Source organism: Hyla sarda, chromosome 3 (genome assembly GCF_029499605.1).
Source record: "Hyla sarda isolate aHylSar1 chromosome 3, aHylSar1.hap1, whole genome shotgun sequence".
In the NCBI taxonomy this organism is placed as follows: Eukaryota; Metazoa; Chordata; class Amphibia; order Anura; family Hylidae; genus Hyla; species Hyla sarda.
In genome coordinates this window covers 391,317,220-391,333,297 of record NC_079191.1, presented here as the reverse complement: position 1 = coordinate 391,333,297, position 16,078 = coordinate 391,317,220, and the positions used below count along the sequence as shown (strand labels likewise).

The window sequence follows — 16,078 nt, the reverse complement described above, 5'->3', positions numbered from 1 at the left end:
CTTATTTTAGAAGACCAAAGACTGGGGAACAGGACAGAGGGAAACAGGAGCTGCAGGGGAATGGGGTTAGGTAAGACTATGTTCAGTTAGCATTGGGGAGCTCTGTCGTAGTGTCCGTCCCATTGACTTTCAATGTAGTATGTTGGATTTCTGTCAGGTGTCGTTTTATTTTTTTGTACTCTGCTTTAAGACTTGTAACGGTGAAGGGAGCTCAACACTAAATATAAGTTTTTGTGGATTTTTTTTGTCCCCCTCTCTTCCAGCACCATATTAATCTTTGTAACACACTGGATAACCACTATAAGATTTTAGAAAATTAGTAACTCGGACCTTAATGGCCTAGAGCACAACAAGCCTCAGCTGCTCGTTGCGGACATGACATCGGTGATGTGTGAATCTTAGGCCTGTAATTATCGGATTATTATTATAGTAATTATTTGTCATTTGTTCTAAGCCTTGTAGTTATGGCTTATACTGTAGTGTCCGGATTAGTTATCATTGCAGGAAGTCACTTGTATTAGACCTTTCTTCCTCTGCTTTGTGTAAAGGCTATGATAGAATCTTTAGACCAGGGTGCCTCCAGCCTTTGCAAAACCACAACTCTCAGCTTGAAGTTGTAGTTTTGCAACAGCTGAAGGCACACTGGGAAATACAGCTTTAGACAGTAATTCAGTCAGTCCTTGAAAACCTGCACATTTTTATTCCTTTTGCTGCATAGCAACAATAAGCATGCAGCTGTTGACTGATCTTTAGATTTCGAGTCGAAAGGTCTTTTAGGCCATGTTTCACAACATAAAATATGCGGAATGTCCGCCCGGAAAACACATGCAGACATTGCGCACACTTGCGCGATCTGGCAAGCACTAGGGCCGCTCGGAAATGCAGTGTCTCATAGACAGCAATGCATTTCCAAATGAATTCCGCAAAAATAATAAACATGTCTATTCTTTTGGCGGACCCTGGAATCAAGAACTTACCCTTACAGTGCTAGATGTTACATATGCTGGCATAATTGATGGCACCCCGCTTTTAGTTGTATTTGTAGTATGTTCTGGCTGTTGTTGTGCTCCTTTATATACAGCAGTTCTTTGCATGCTCTAATTTATTCTCCACATAATACCGTATATTGTGCCCTTTACTGTACATTGTTTCTTTTTTCAGTGACATCAGATTATGTTAACACAGTTTGCTCAGTTGCTTGTATCGGTTACTATGTATTGTTTGTATATTTTCAGACCCTTATTGTACTATAAAATTACTCATCCACAAGCTGTATAGATGACAGGCAGGCATCAGCCGTTCCTTGGAGACTTGTATAATAAAACATGCCTAAACGGTCACTGTAACAAACTTTGCATAAATCACTATGGAATCTACACCTTGGTGGAGATGTATTCTGCTGCGGCCGACCATGTGGACCTGGACAATCAGCGTTGAAAGCAAAGCAGTCTGCACGGAGTTCCACCCAAAAAATTGACATGATCATTTTTTTGGCAGGTCTGGAGAGCTGAATTTTTGTGGTGAAGTTTTTTTGCAGTGTGAACAAGTCAATAAAAATCCGTTCACGCCAAAGTTAGATCAATGCAGCAGAATTCTGGCTGGAAATTATGTAGTGTAAACATACCCTATGGGAGTCATCACAAAGGCTAATCTCCAGCCACTAGATCAGGGATAACTGAAAACTAGTGATGGGTCCTGCAGAGGAGAAAACTGGCGATAAATGCCATATACACGTTATATAATGGCCAGAAAGTGTTATTTCTCATGTGTACACACAGGACAATTAATCTTAAGCTCCCTGAAATGACAGATAAGCATTAAATCAATTCTAAAGCTCCATTGGCAATGATAGGCATGTTACAAAACAGCGTTCAACAGTAAAAGCACTGACACAGTACGTGTTCTGTGTCTGGCACTGTCATGTACAGCTCATGCTCTCCCTGGAAAGTGCATGCTTCCTGACCTTGACGTGTGGAGACGGAAACGTTTTGTGTGTTGGAGCAGGGTGATGTGCTGCTGTTTAGTACAGTGATCTCTGTGAAAGGGTCAATGAGGTCGTGAAAATCATTACGTTCTTCTAGGGCAGTGATGGTGAACCTCTTTAGAGCCCGAATGCCCAAACCGTAATGCACGACAACTTTTTTTCCCTCAAAGTGCCAGCACAGCAATTAAATCAGAGTACTGAGGTTTAAGTTTAGAAAAAACAACTTGGGTAGGCAGTATATTCCCCCACATTAGGTAGGCAGTATGTTCCCCCACATTAGGTAGGCAGTATGTTCCCCCACATTAGGTAGGCAGTATGTTCCCCCACATTAGGTAGGCAGTATGTTCCCCCACATTAGGTAGGCAGTATGTTCCCCCACATTAGGTAGGCAGTATGTTCCCCCACATTAGGTAGGCAGTATGTTCCCCCACATTAGGTAGGCAGTATGTTCCCCCACATTAGGTAGGCAGTATGTTCCCCCACATTAGGTAGGCAGTATGTTCCCCCACACTAGGTAGGCAGTATGTTCCCCCACACTAGGTAGGCAGTATGTTCCCCCACACTAGGTAGGCAGTATGTTCCCCCACACTAGGTAGGCAGTATGTTCTCCCACACTAGGTAGGCAGTATGTTCTCCCACATTAGGTAGGCAGTATGTTCTCCCACATTAGGTAGGCAGTATGTTCTCCCACACTAGGTAGGCAGTATGTTCTCCCACACTAGGTAGGCAGTATGTTCTCCCACACTAGGTAGGCAGTATGTTCTCCCACACTAGGTAGGCAGTATGTTCTCCCACACTAGGTAGGCAGTATGTTCCCCCACACTAGGTAGGCAGTATGTTCCCCCTCATTAGGTAGGCAGTATGTTCCCCCTCATTAGGTAGGCAGTATGTTCCCCCTCATTAGGTTGGCAGTATAGCTCCCCCACAGACATCCAGCCATATACAGTGTATGGCTGGAGGCTATATGTCTGTGTACTGCCTCACAGTGCTCAGTCCACCGCTTCTCCGTCCCCTGACCGGAGGAGCGGTGTCGGAGCATCGCAGCTGAGGTGTAGCTGGTAACTTACCATGCCGGCCAGCGCGCATCTTCCTCCTCAATGCTCTGCTGCCCCAGTCCTATGGGCACATGCATGGGACATAAGTGATGTCCCTGCGTGCGCTACCTCCTGGTAGCCCCTGCGTTTTAAAGTTAATGCGGGGCCGCAGAAAGGTAACCGGGACATCCTTGTCTCCCGAAAAGATCTTTTGTGACTCAGGGATGTCCCGGTTTGCCCCACCTGGCGTACTATGGCCACGTGCACACAGAGGGGGCTCGGCGTGCCACAGGTTCGCCTTCACTGTTCTAGGGCAACCAACAGCTGGGCAGGCATGAAAGTTGTAGTTTTGTAACAGCTGGAAGCACACTGTTTGCATACTTTTCTATGGGATATAAATTAAACCTAAGCAAACTATTAACCGCTTAAAGGGTCCCTGTAAAAAAGATGTTGGTATGTCAAAGATGGGGAGGGGGAAAGGTTGTGATCAAACTTTTAAAACATTTTTTTTATCTACTATGCTTTAGAAAGGGGTTAAATTGTAAAACACTGGGGTACCTCTTCTTTGGGGTTTCATAAAAATAAGCAGTCCTATAAAAAAAAAACACTGTCTCCATGGTAACAGACCACAAATTTTGTGTAGTCAGATATTACCATAAAGGGGTACGCTGCCCCTAGACATCTCATCCCCTATCCAAAAGACAGGGGATAAGATGTCTGATCACAAGGGTTCCGCAGCTGGGACCCCCAAGATCTCTGTACAGCACCCAGCATTTGTTTAGAACGCTGGGTGCGGGCAGCAGGCGTCGTGACGTCCCGGCCACGCCCCTCGTGACGTCACGCCACACCCCCTCAATGCAAGTCTACAGGAGGGGGCGTGCGGACTGCCACGCCCGCTCCCATAGACTTGCATTGAGGGGGTGAGGCGTGACGTCACGAGGGGCGTGGCCTGGACGTCATGACTCCCGCTCCAAGCGTTCGGAACAAAATGTTCCCCCTTTAATACTAATGTAATCTTTAATACTAATGTCATCTTTTACCTAGGAGCCACATAGGTCTGCATAGGAGCAGTAGATCCAAAATGATAGGAAAAATTATGCAACCTTGCATTATGTCTTGATTAGAAATACCTTTTAAATGTACAATGAGATGGAGTCTCTCAGGTTGGTTGTCTTATGCACATAGACCCTATTGCAGAGGGGGGCACTTGGTAGAATAATGTACTAGCAGATCTTTTAGTATTAGAATAGCAGAGATTTTATCATTGTTTAAAACATCCTGGGATTAATTTACTAGTTTTGGCAACTTCTTAGCAAAACAAGTTTAAGAAAAATAATCTTTAAATGTCATAAATCCCCCCCCTCACTCCCAGATAAACGCTGGCAGCTGTATATACTGCATCTCAGTGTAATGTCTTGTGTATTAACTAGATTAATGAACAAGATCAATAGTGTACAGCAATGGTGGGAGCTGTTCTGTAAACCACTCTACCGGTGCCCGGGGGCTTACAAATAGCCTTTAAAAAAATCCATTTATTAATGGATGAAGTGTTACCTGGGGACAGTAAATGTTGTCCATGCGCATGAACTATCAGGGGGCGGCAGGCATAGTGGAGACCAACAACGAAGGGGCAATAACCTTGTACAGCAAGAAGGTGCAGTTATTGATGACAAAGGATGACGCTGCCTTGTACGTTACCACTCATCTCATTGCCTTATCTTTGACATTTACATTATACTTGAATGTAACAACACTTTTTTCCTGTGTATGAATGTCAGTGTACCTTGTGACCTTTTTTGTGTGTTATTGCTCTACTATAATATCGTGGAGTCCTTTTATCCCTGCACTGTGACATTACTGTGTGTATTATCTCTCTGCAGTGACCTCACTGTGTATTATCTCTGTGCAGTGACCTCACTGTGTGCACTGCACTATCCCAGTGCCTTGAAATTACTTTGTGCATTATTCCCGTACTGTGACATCACTGTGCATTATCTCTGTGCAGTAACATCACAGTATATTCCTGTATTGTGGCATCCTTGGTATGTTATACCCGTATTGTGCCAATACTATGTGTGTTATGTCCATATTGTGGCACCACCATTGTGCATTATGCCAGTATTGGGGCACCACTATGTGCCGTATGCCTATACTTTGACACTACTATGTGTGTTATGCCCCTATGGTGGCACCACTGTGTTATGCCCCTATTGTGCCACCACTGTTATGCCCTTGTTTTGGCACCACTGTGTGCATTTTGCCTATATTGTGGCACCACTGTGTGCATTTTGCCCATATTGTGGCACCACTGTGTGCATTTTGCCCATATTGTGGCACCACTGTGTGCATTTTGCCCATATTGTGGCACCACTGTGTGCATTTTGCCCATATTGTGGCACCACTGTGTGCACTTTGCCCATATTGTGGCACCACTGTGTGCACTTTGCCCATATTGTGGCACCACTGTGTGCACTTTGCCCATATTGTGGCACCACTGTGTGCACTTTGCCCATATTGTGGCACCACTGTGTGCACTTTGCCCATATTGTGGCACCACTGTGTGCACTTTGCCCATATTGTGGCACCACTGTGTGCACTTTGCCCATATTGTGGCACCACTGTGTGCACTTTGCCCATATTGTGGCACCACTGTGTGCACTTTGCCCATATTGTGGCACCACTGTGTGCACTTTGCCCATATTGTGGCACCACTGTGTGCACTTTGCCCATATTGTGGCACCACTGTGTGCACTTTGCCCATATTGTGGCACCACTGTGTGCACTTTGCCCATATTGTGGCACCACTGTGTTATGCCCACAATGGGACATTGATGACTTTTCATGCACACTGAACTTTCGGGCATTTTGACCCTATACCAGGATTTGCTCTGGTGTCTTGTGGTAATGATGCCATGCCCCAGGATCTTGTCCTTATAATACCATGCACAGCTGAATCATATGACTGCACTGGGCATTGGCTCAGCCTCCGTACCTATAGAGAGCAGTATGAGCGCATGTGCTGAGCCCATAGATAATACAGCGTATTAACTAGGGATGTAAGAAAAAATCGATTCTCGCGATAATCGCGATTTTTTTCATTTGCCGATACTGAATCGATTCAAAATATTTTTGAATCGATTCTTTTAGGGATGTGGAATTTTTATCTCCTGACGCCTGGAACAGCATGTCATGTCTTGGGCATCAGGAGATAAAAGTTCCACATTTGTGGAGCCGGGCAGGCCGGATCTGACACGGCGTCGCTCTGGGTGTATGGAGCGGGCTCCGACTCGTGCCCGCTCCGTACTGTGCGACCCCCGGCTGATTTCAGTAGCCGGGGGCCGCCGCTAATAGCCAGCATGCGGCGATCGCCGCGGCTGGCTATTAAAGGAGTACTCCGGTGCACACTTTTCTCATGTTATCCCGTCCGGGCTGCAAAATAAAAGAAAACGCACTTTATCTTACCTGCCAACGAGCCCCCGGAGCTCCGGTACAGTCCGGTACAGGTGTTCGGTCCCCGGGCTGTACTCTTCTTACTTCCTGTTAGCCCGACACGTCACACGGAGCTTCAGCCTATCACTGGCCGCAGCGATGTCCCGCCTCTGCTGGTGATAGGCTGAAGCCCCGTGTGACGTGCCGGGCTAACAGGAAGTAAGAAGAATACAGCCCGGGGACCGAACACCTGTACCGGAGCTCCGGGGGCTCGTTGGCAGGTAAGATAAAGTGCGTTTTCTTTTATTTTGCAGCCCGGACGGGATAACATGAGAAAAGTGAGCACCGGACTACTAGATCGCCGCTGTCAAAGCTGACAGCGGCGTCTATTGGGATCTATGAATGCTCCCAGGTGGGCGATGTATCGTCACCTAGACGGTATCGCGATATATCGGGATATATCGAATCGCCACACTGGTATCGCGATTCGAATCGTATCGCCAAATTCTTGGCGATTCACACCCCTAGTATGAACCTTCATCTTATGCTTCATCTTATGGCCTCAACTGCAGTAAATGAGACCTATTCTAACTCCAAGACGCCTCAGAAAAACCAACAGCAGCAAAAGAAGTATCTGTGCATTTGGCTTCACATCTGCTTCAGCTTAACATTCCCAGTACAGTTATATGGGGGAGGTATTTCTGGAGAGCCCCCTGGATAGAAGGTACAGAGGCCTCATTGAGGACTACATTATAAAATCTTTGTTCAGCTTACAATATGTAATGCGTCCCCTAACAACTTCACAGCAGTAGGGGTGGGGGTCCAATATTTCCTACATTCATTCTGTTTTTTTTTTTTTTTACTAAATACCTCTATAAAATAGCAAAGCAGACTCTGACAGTGTGCCTTCAGCTGTTGCAAAACTTAAACTCCCAGAATGCCTGGACAGCATCTGGAGGCGCACTGGTTGGGAAACACTGGCCTTGGCATAGATCAGCCCAACGTATGGAAAATACTTTTTAAGATTGTCGAGTTGGACTCCTGCGGGACATTTGGAGAGTGTTCCCGTGTGTGTGTGTAATTAATATATATATATAGTGTGTGTATGTATGCTGCTCGAAAAATTAAGAACACTTAAACAACTCCAAGTCAATCACACTTCTGTGAAATCACACTGTCCACTCAGGAAGCAACACTGATTGACAATCAATTTCACATGCTGTTGTGCAAATGGAACAGACAACAGGTGGAAATTATAGGCAATTAGAAAGACACCCCCCAATAAAGTAGTGGTTTTGCAGGTGGTGACCACAGACCACTTCTCAGTCCCTATGGCCAGTCCTGGCTGATGTTTTGGTCACTTTTGAATGCTGGCGGTGCTTTCACTCTAGTGGTAGCATGAGACTGACTCTACAACCCACACAAGTGGCTCAAGTAGTACAGCTCATCCAGGAAGGCACATCAATCCGAGCTGTGGCAAGAAGGTTTGCGGTGTCTGTCAGCGTAATGTCCAGAGCATGGAGGAACTACCAGGAGACAGGCCAGTAAATCGGGAGACGTGGAGAAGGCCGTAGGAGGGCAACAACCCAGCAGCAGGATTACTGCCTCCACCTTTGTGCAAGGACGAGCAGGAGGAGCACTGTCCGGGCCCTGCAAAATGACCTCCAGCAGTCCACAAATGTGCATGTGTCCACTCAAAAGGTCAGAAACAGACTCCATGAGGTTGGTATGAGGGCCCGACGTCCACAGGTGGGGGTTGAGCTTACAGCCCAACCCCTTGCAAGACATTTGGCATTTGCCAGAGAACACCAAGATTGGCAAATTCGCCACTGGCGCCCTGTGCTCTTCAGATGAAAGCAGGTTCACACTGAGCACATGTGACAGATGTGACAGTCTGGAGACGCCATGGAGAACGTTCTGCTTCCTGCAACATCCTCCAGCATGACCGGTTTGGCGGTGGGTCAGTAATGGTGTGGGGTGGCATTTCTTTTGGGGGCCGCATAGCCCTCCATGTGCTTGCCAGAGGTAGCCTGACTGCCATTAGGTACCGAGATGAGATCCTCAAACCCCTTGTGAGACCATATGCTGGTGCGGTTTGCCCTGGGTTCCTTATAATGCAAGACAATGCTAGACCTCATGTGGCTGGAGTGTGTCAGCAGTTCCTGGAAGAGGAAAGCAGTGATGCTATGGACTGGTCCGCCCGTTCCCCAGACCTGAATCTGATTGAGCACATCTGGGACATCATGTCTCGCTCCATCCATCTCGTTGCACCACAGACTAGCCAGGAGTTGGGGGATGCTTTAGTCCAGGTCTGGGAGGACATCCCTCAGGAGACCATCCGCCACCTCATCAGGAGTATGCCCAGTGGTTTTCCACTTTGATTTTGAGTGTGACTCCATATCCAGACCTTCATGGGTTGATAAATTTGATTTCCATTGATCATTTTTGTGTGATTCAGCACATTCACCTATGTAAAGACGAAAGTATTTCATACGATTAGTTCATTCATTCAGATCTAGTGTGTGTTATCTTAGTGTTCCCTTTATTTTTTTGAGCAGTGTATGTATGTATATATATGTGTGTGTATATATATATATATATTTTTTTTTTTCTTATGCTTTGTTTGCCCATGCTTATGAAACCCTTAGGATATGTTCACACAAATATTTGCTCTGAAATCTGCAGAGGTAAATCTGCACCAAAACCAGTATAATTTGGTGCAGATTGAACTACAGAGAAGCTGCAGATATTCCACTTTGAAAAGTCTGCAGTATTCCCGTCTCATGCGGCCTTTCCCTTTATTACAGCTGAAGTCTTCATGTAGGGACTGTGCTGAATCCCATTGGCTCAGGAGAAGCACTGACTGCACAATATGACTAATGACTATGCTAGTCTCCATAGGGATCAGGTGTAGTTACCTGCTGCAGCCTATTACTAAGCATCAGCCGCCATACAAGAAGCTTTTCTTTGTGGCCCTGACCTCATAGTTCGATGTCCACTGGATTTTGTTGAACCCCATTTATCTTGTCATCTTTCCCTCACATTGGCTTAAATCTTCCCTCCTGTCCCAGAGGGTATAATTTATGAACCTATAGTCACGTTGGAAGACTCATTTCAGTAAATACAGGATTCCTTGCTGTGCATATATACATGTGCGGGATGTAGATAAGGCTTTGTTCTCCTTTGGCTGTGTAATTGTATGGTATTTGGGGTGGGGGATGATGGAGGGTTAACTTTTTTAAAGTTCTCATAATAATGATCAGAATGAATGAGACAGTATTTCCTTTATGTAAAACTGTATACAATGCAAGAGCAGGGAATTGTAAGCTTGGCTAATAGTGCTAATGTGTTGCTGCGCGCACAGGCATTGTGTACGCAGCACATCTACAGACTTTTGTGTGATGTTTGTGATTTGGTCAAGGACAGGGGGGGGGGATCTAATCCTTATTCATCAGGGATTCTGACAGATTTACTAATAAATAATTGCGATAAGAAATTCTAGCTTTACCCGGAGTTCCTCTTTAGTCTAGTTATACACGGCCAAATGTGTTGCGTGACAGCAATTCGCCGTTGTGCAACCAAAACATTTTTTAGCAATTTTGACTGGCTGTCACGGCAGATTTTACAGTTCAGATTTGGCTGTTTTTTTTCTTCACATAAATAAAAAGTTGCACACGGGTTGCATCTGAAGTTGCGTGCACAGTGCACTTGGATTTTACGTGCCAAGTGTTTTTTGTATCTGTACCATTTTGGTATTGACCTGACTTTTTTTAATCTCTTTGAACTTTTTTTCTGGGATATTATAAAAATTGCAATTGTATGTTTTTTTTTTTTTTTTTTTAAATTTGTCATTTACCGTACGGGATACATAATGTTATATTTTAATAGTTCGTACAATTACGCACGCACTGATACCAAATATGTATCTTTATTATGTTTTTATATAGGAAAAGGGGGTGATGTGGGTCTTTTAAACTTATATTAAATATTTATTTATTAATTTTTTTTTTTTACACTTGATTAGTCCCTTAGGGGACTTATAAGAGGAATCATTAGATTCCTCATACAGATCAATAGAGTTATATTGAACTCCATTGATCTGTGTGCTCTGTGATCCATTGATAGAGCATAGTCCAGCCAGGCCCTATCAATGACAGAGCCACGGGACAGCAGGGAGCAGAGGTAAGCCCTCCAGCCACCTCTATAGTGGATTGCGAACAAACCCACTAGGCCACCAGGGAGCATTCACATGTCCCTTTAGACTCCACGGTCAGCTTTGACAGCGGCGATCTAAAGGGTTAACAGACAGCATGCTGGCTATTAGCGGCGGCCCCCAGCTACTGAAAACAGCCGGGGGCTGCAGAGTACTGAGTGGGCACGAGTCCGCAGCCCACTCTATACACCCTGAGCAAGGGTACTTGTCTGGGACTTTCGGGTCCGGCCCTGCTTGCTGGAGATATACAATGTTTTAGCCTTCATTACTCGCTGACTTTGCACAATGAAGGTAGGACCCAGCATCCCTGCCTCCATCCCCTTTGCTCCGATATGCCTGCCCACCTTTATAAATATTTATAAGACTCCTTTTAGCCATGTGAGTGCTCTGTGGGCTGGCATATCGGAGCAGAGGGAATGGAGGCAGCGATGCTGGGTATGGTGGGTCCCGCCTCGATTGCACAAAGGCTGCAAATAACATATTAGCAATGGAGGATAATAATGTATACCGCCGGAACAGCGGCAACGATCTGGGTGACGAATACATGATTTAAAGGGCTGTTCCAAGTTTTTTTTTTTTTTTTTTTTTTTTTTTTTTTTTTTTATATCTACTGGCTCAGAAAGTTAAACGGATTTGTAAATTACTTCTATTAAAAAATCTTAATCCTTCCAGAAATTATCAGCTGCTGAAGTTGAGTGGTTCTTTTCTGTCTGGCAACAGTGCTCTCTGCGGACATCTCTGCTTGTCTCGGGTACTGCACAGAGTAGAAGTTTGCTATGGGGATTAGCTTCTAGTCTGGACAGTTCCCGAGACACGTGTCATCAGAGAGCATTTAGACAGAAAAGAACAACGCAACTTCAGCAGCTCATAAGTACTGAAAGGATTAAGATTCTTTAATAGAAGTTATTTACAAATCTGTTTAACTTTCTGGGGACAGTTCATTTATATAAAAATTTTTTTTCCTGGAATACCCCTTTTAAGTCTGGTTTACCTGCACTTTAACCCTATTGTATTGGGTTTAGTGTGGGTGAAATGGCTGTCATTTTCCCTTTTTAAACCAGTTGGAAATGGCTTAATTAAATTTTCTTTTTTTTTAAATCTGGTTAAAAAAATATAAAAGTAGATTTAATGTTCTAAGTCAGTGTTTCCCAACCAGGGTGTGTGCAGCTATTGCAAAACTACAACTCCCATCATGCCCGGACAGCCATCGGCTGTCCGGGCATGCTGGGTGTTGTAGTTTTGCAACAGCTGGTGGCACCGTGGTTGGGAAACACTGTGCTAAGGAATGTTTTAAAGAGTCTCTGGGGGAGATTTATCAAACCTGCGTAGAGTAGTGAAGTTGCCCATGGCAACCAATCAGATCGCTTCTTTCATGTTTCACAAGGCCTCTGCAAAAGGAAAGAAGCGATCTGATTGGTTGCTATGGGCAACTGGTCAACTTTTCCTCTGCACAGGTTTTGATAAATCTCCCCCTCTGTCTATTTTCTAGATATGACAAAAGTTTTATATCGTACCAGGTTGACCAGAGAATAAAAAACGCTGCTGTGCACTTTGGGCAATAACTCATAAGGACCCTCTACAATTACAGGTTATCGCCCAGTGAAGGGCAGCAGCATTCTTCACTCCCTGGCCGCCTGTTCCGGCCAACCCTTTCACTCCATAGACTTCTGCGGTAGAAGAGATGGTTTTGAGTAACCGCCTTGGAGTGAGGCGAGGCGCGGGCGCTGCTGTGCACTTGTACCAAGCTGTAAATCTTGGTCGCAGCAAGTCTCAGTTGTGAGACTCAATGCAATCTAAACTTTTGGCGTGCCTGTACAGCATGTGAAAAGGTTAAGTGACAGTAGTGCTTCCTTTTTATTCTCCATTCACTAAAGAGACAGGAACAAACATTCCACCACATGTGCAGGGGGGTTGGCATTACTGAACACGAGGCGTTGTCACTTGCAATATAGTACGACCATTGAATGACTTAAAATTCCTTGCACATGATCAACCAACCTGTTTTACCGTGCGAATGACTATACCGTAGGATACCTGAATGTGTCTTGTGACTGATGGCTTTGCGCCAGGTTCCCTCTCTGTAGTACGTAATACGTTATGACAGCAGTGAGCGGCACTCCTATTGCGAAATGTTCCCATGACACATGGTGAGGCCCGTCATTTCTTTACGTGCGATTACATGGAGGCACACCCATGTCATTTACACTGTAGGACCTAAAAGAAGCTCCTATCCCAGCTAGTGACCTTTGCAGACGGTAATGCTTAATTAGTCCAGTTATGGGATTACCACGTGCTCAAGGCAGAGAGATAACCTTTTCGAAAAGCTCCGTCTAACTAAAGCCTACAGAAGATTAGAGTTGATGTTAAGGTGCTCATACAACTTTAAAGCTAACAGCTGTCCTTCCCAAATTCCACTGTACACATGCATGCTCCGCTCGGCAGAGTGTGCGTGTATTTGCATCAGAGAGTCGTGAAATGAGACAACTCCTGTGACTGCTTATTTCCTGTGAAATCGGGCATGTTAAAATCTGACGTCTGATCCCTCTTAGGGTATGGTCACACGTTAGGAAAATGGTGGAATGTCCAAGCCGACATTCCGCACGGTTTTCCCATCCGGCGGACACTAGGACCACATTAGGAAATGCACTGTCTAATAGATGGCAATGCATTTCCAAGCCTCGTCACCAGAAAGAATATAGAATAGACTGTCTATTCTTTCTTTGGATGCCGAAATTGGGATTTCCGTGGCAGAAACATCTGCCGCTGAAGATCCGCCGTGTGAACAGTGCAGCGGAATAATATTAAAGTCAATTGGACTCTTTATTAGAATCTTCCAGCGGAATTCGGCACGGACATTCTGTCGTGTGAACATACCTTTACCCCCAACATCAACACATAAGATTGTGGCTAGTCCCGCAAATTTGGATAACTTTGCTGTAATGCAGTTTTTCCCAATCTGGGTCCCCCCAGCTGTTGCAAAACTATAACTCCCTGCATGCCCGGACAGCCTTTGGCTGTCCGGGCATGTTGGGAGTTGTAGTTTTGCAATAGCTGGAGGCAAACTGGTTCGAAAACACTAGTCTAATGTGTTACTACACACCACACAAATACAGACAGAAGGTGTACAAAGTCTAGATATTGAGTGGTGTACGTTATTGTGATGTATGTTGTACGGTTTATAGCAAGGACATGAAGTACCGTAGACCTTTCTTAGAGCGAAGTGATGTCATCCTTTCCGTTCTTGTGTCATTGTTGCTCACTGAACCCTATGATGGGGATATTAGTAATATGGGAGAACGACGAGCAGAACTAGGGCCTTACTACTTGGCTTCTGCATTATTGATGGATTTCTAGCTCGCGGTCTTCGGAGCGTCCGTCTGTGTCCGGGTGTTCATTCACTACTGATGCTTATCATAAGGAAATTGTATTCCACATCCTGGATGCCTTTTGTTTAGGATGTGGATTGAGGTTTATGACTGCATAATATTCATATGATACCGCTGCCGGAGCAGACGTATTAAAATGAAAGAAACAAATAAGACAGCAGGGAGCGCCCATCGTGAGGACCGCTAGGGTATAATGAAGCAGTAATAAAATTAGGCTCCTTACCCTTAGGTGTTGCGCTCAGAGCACAACACTTACAGTAGCGTTGGGAAAGTCAAGGTATGTGGCAGCTGCCACAGGGAAGTGCCGGAGATGACAGTCAGTCCGGTATATTGATGAAAATTGTAAGGGTATGAAAACTTGCTTCACTAGATGAAGGTGCTTGCTCCAGGAGAGGTACTGAACAATTTTTATTTTATGTTGGCAACGCGTTTTGATGCTGAACTAGGATCTTCATCAGGCAACAATGAGCAGAAGTATTGTCACCAGAACATGGGGCTGATGTTCTCCCCTCACTGTGCTTCAATCCATTACATGTCGAAGCAAAAGAACCCCCAAGCAAGGGTGGAATACTTCGGGCACTGAGAGACCACGTATACCAGGTAAGAGTGAACGACAAGTTTATTCCCAACATGCAACGCATTTTGCACCTTAGCACTTCAACAAGCATCATGATGCCTGATGAAGCGCTGAGGCATCTCGTATACGTGGTCTCTCCATGCCCAAAGTATTCCACTCTTGCTTGGCGGGGTTCTTTTGCTTCCACATTGATCTACATCGTGGAAAGGTGGCAGTGAGACTGTGTATCCGTGCTTCAATCCTAAATTGTGCTGGGGCTTGCACAACTACATTCTGTAAGTGCCAACTCATATAAAGCGGTTATCTTGGTAATGCAGTAATACACTATGGAGCGCTCTAACTTTTTGTTTTAGTATCAGTCCGTTACATGGGTGGTCTGCTCGGACCAGTAGCTTTTTATTTGAAGGGTCTCGAGGTGATAAGCGGCTCTCAGGGGGGTCCTCTACCGCAGGGAAAAAACAACTCATTGACTACTAATTGATTAAGAATATAGTTATCAACTATTTTCATAATCGAGTTAGATGGTTTGCCCTCAAGCCCCTCTTCACTAAACAGGCTGCTGGGGGCACGTAGGACTGAATGTACTGTCCCCCCTTTCTGGCCACAGGTAAGAAATGGAGGGGCATGTGAACCATTTATAAAGAGAACACTGTTAGGAACTCTCCGGAGCAGGAAAGGTTTGCTATGAGGTGTCAGCAGTGAACACTGGTCAGGTGGGAAAGGACTACACAACTTCTTCTGAAGCATACAGCAGCTGATAAATACTGAAAGGATTAAGATTGTTAAATAGAAGTAATTCGCAAATATTTATATTTTCTGGCACCAGTTGATTTGAATTTTTTTTTCCCCTCTGGAACACTTCTTTAAAAGAGTTGTTTAGTGAAAAATAACTTATCCCCAATCCAAAGGATAGGGGATAAATTATAGATTGCGGGGGGTCCAAGTGCTGAGACCCCCCCAAGATCTCTTGAACGGGGCCCTGGCAGTTTGCCGGAAGGGGGCATGCCGAGCCCCACACGGAGCGCTGGGCGACATACCCCCTCCATATGTCCCATAGAGATACATGGATGGGGGGGGTGTGTCTGCCGTGGCTTCCTGCGGGGGTCGGAACTGCCGGGGCCCCATTCAGGAGTTCGAGGGGGGTCCCAGTGCTCAGAACAACCCCCCCGTGACCTATAACTTATCCCCTATATTTTCGCCGCACTGCACCTTTAAGTAGACTCGTACTTCAGCTTGCAGAAGCCAAAGTTATTGGCATGCGGAAAGTCTGTTCTAGTATATTACTGCCTTTTGTAGGGAGTTGTAGTTTTGTAACATCTGGAGGCACACTGGGAAACACTGATCTAATAAATAGCTTTCATATTTGTGTTAGTAATGCTGGTTATTTATTAATCAATGGAGTAAAAGCCAATGTATTACAATACAGAACCCCTTGGTGGATAAAGCAAAGCTAGT

General features: G+C 45.2%; 1 protein-coding gene across 1 annotated transcript in view; it reads left to right on the top strand.

Moving 5' to 3' along the window:
- Positions 1-16,078, top strand: part of UGP2 (UDP-glucose pyrophosphorylase 2) — a gene marked incomplete in the record, with an annotated part of 100,819 nt that overhangs the window by 51,570 nt on the left and 33,171 nt on the right.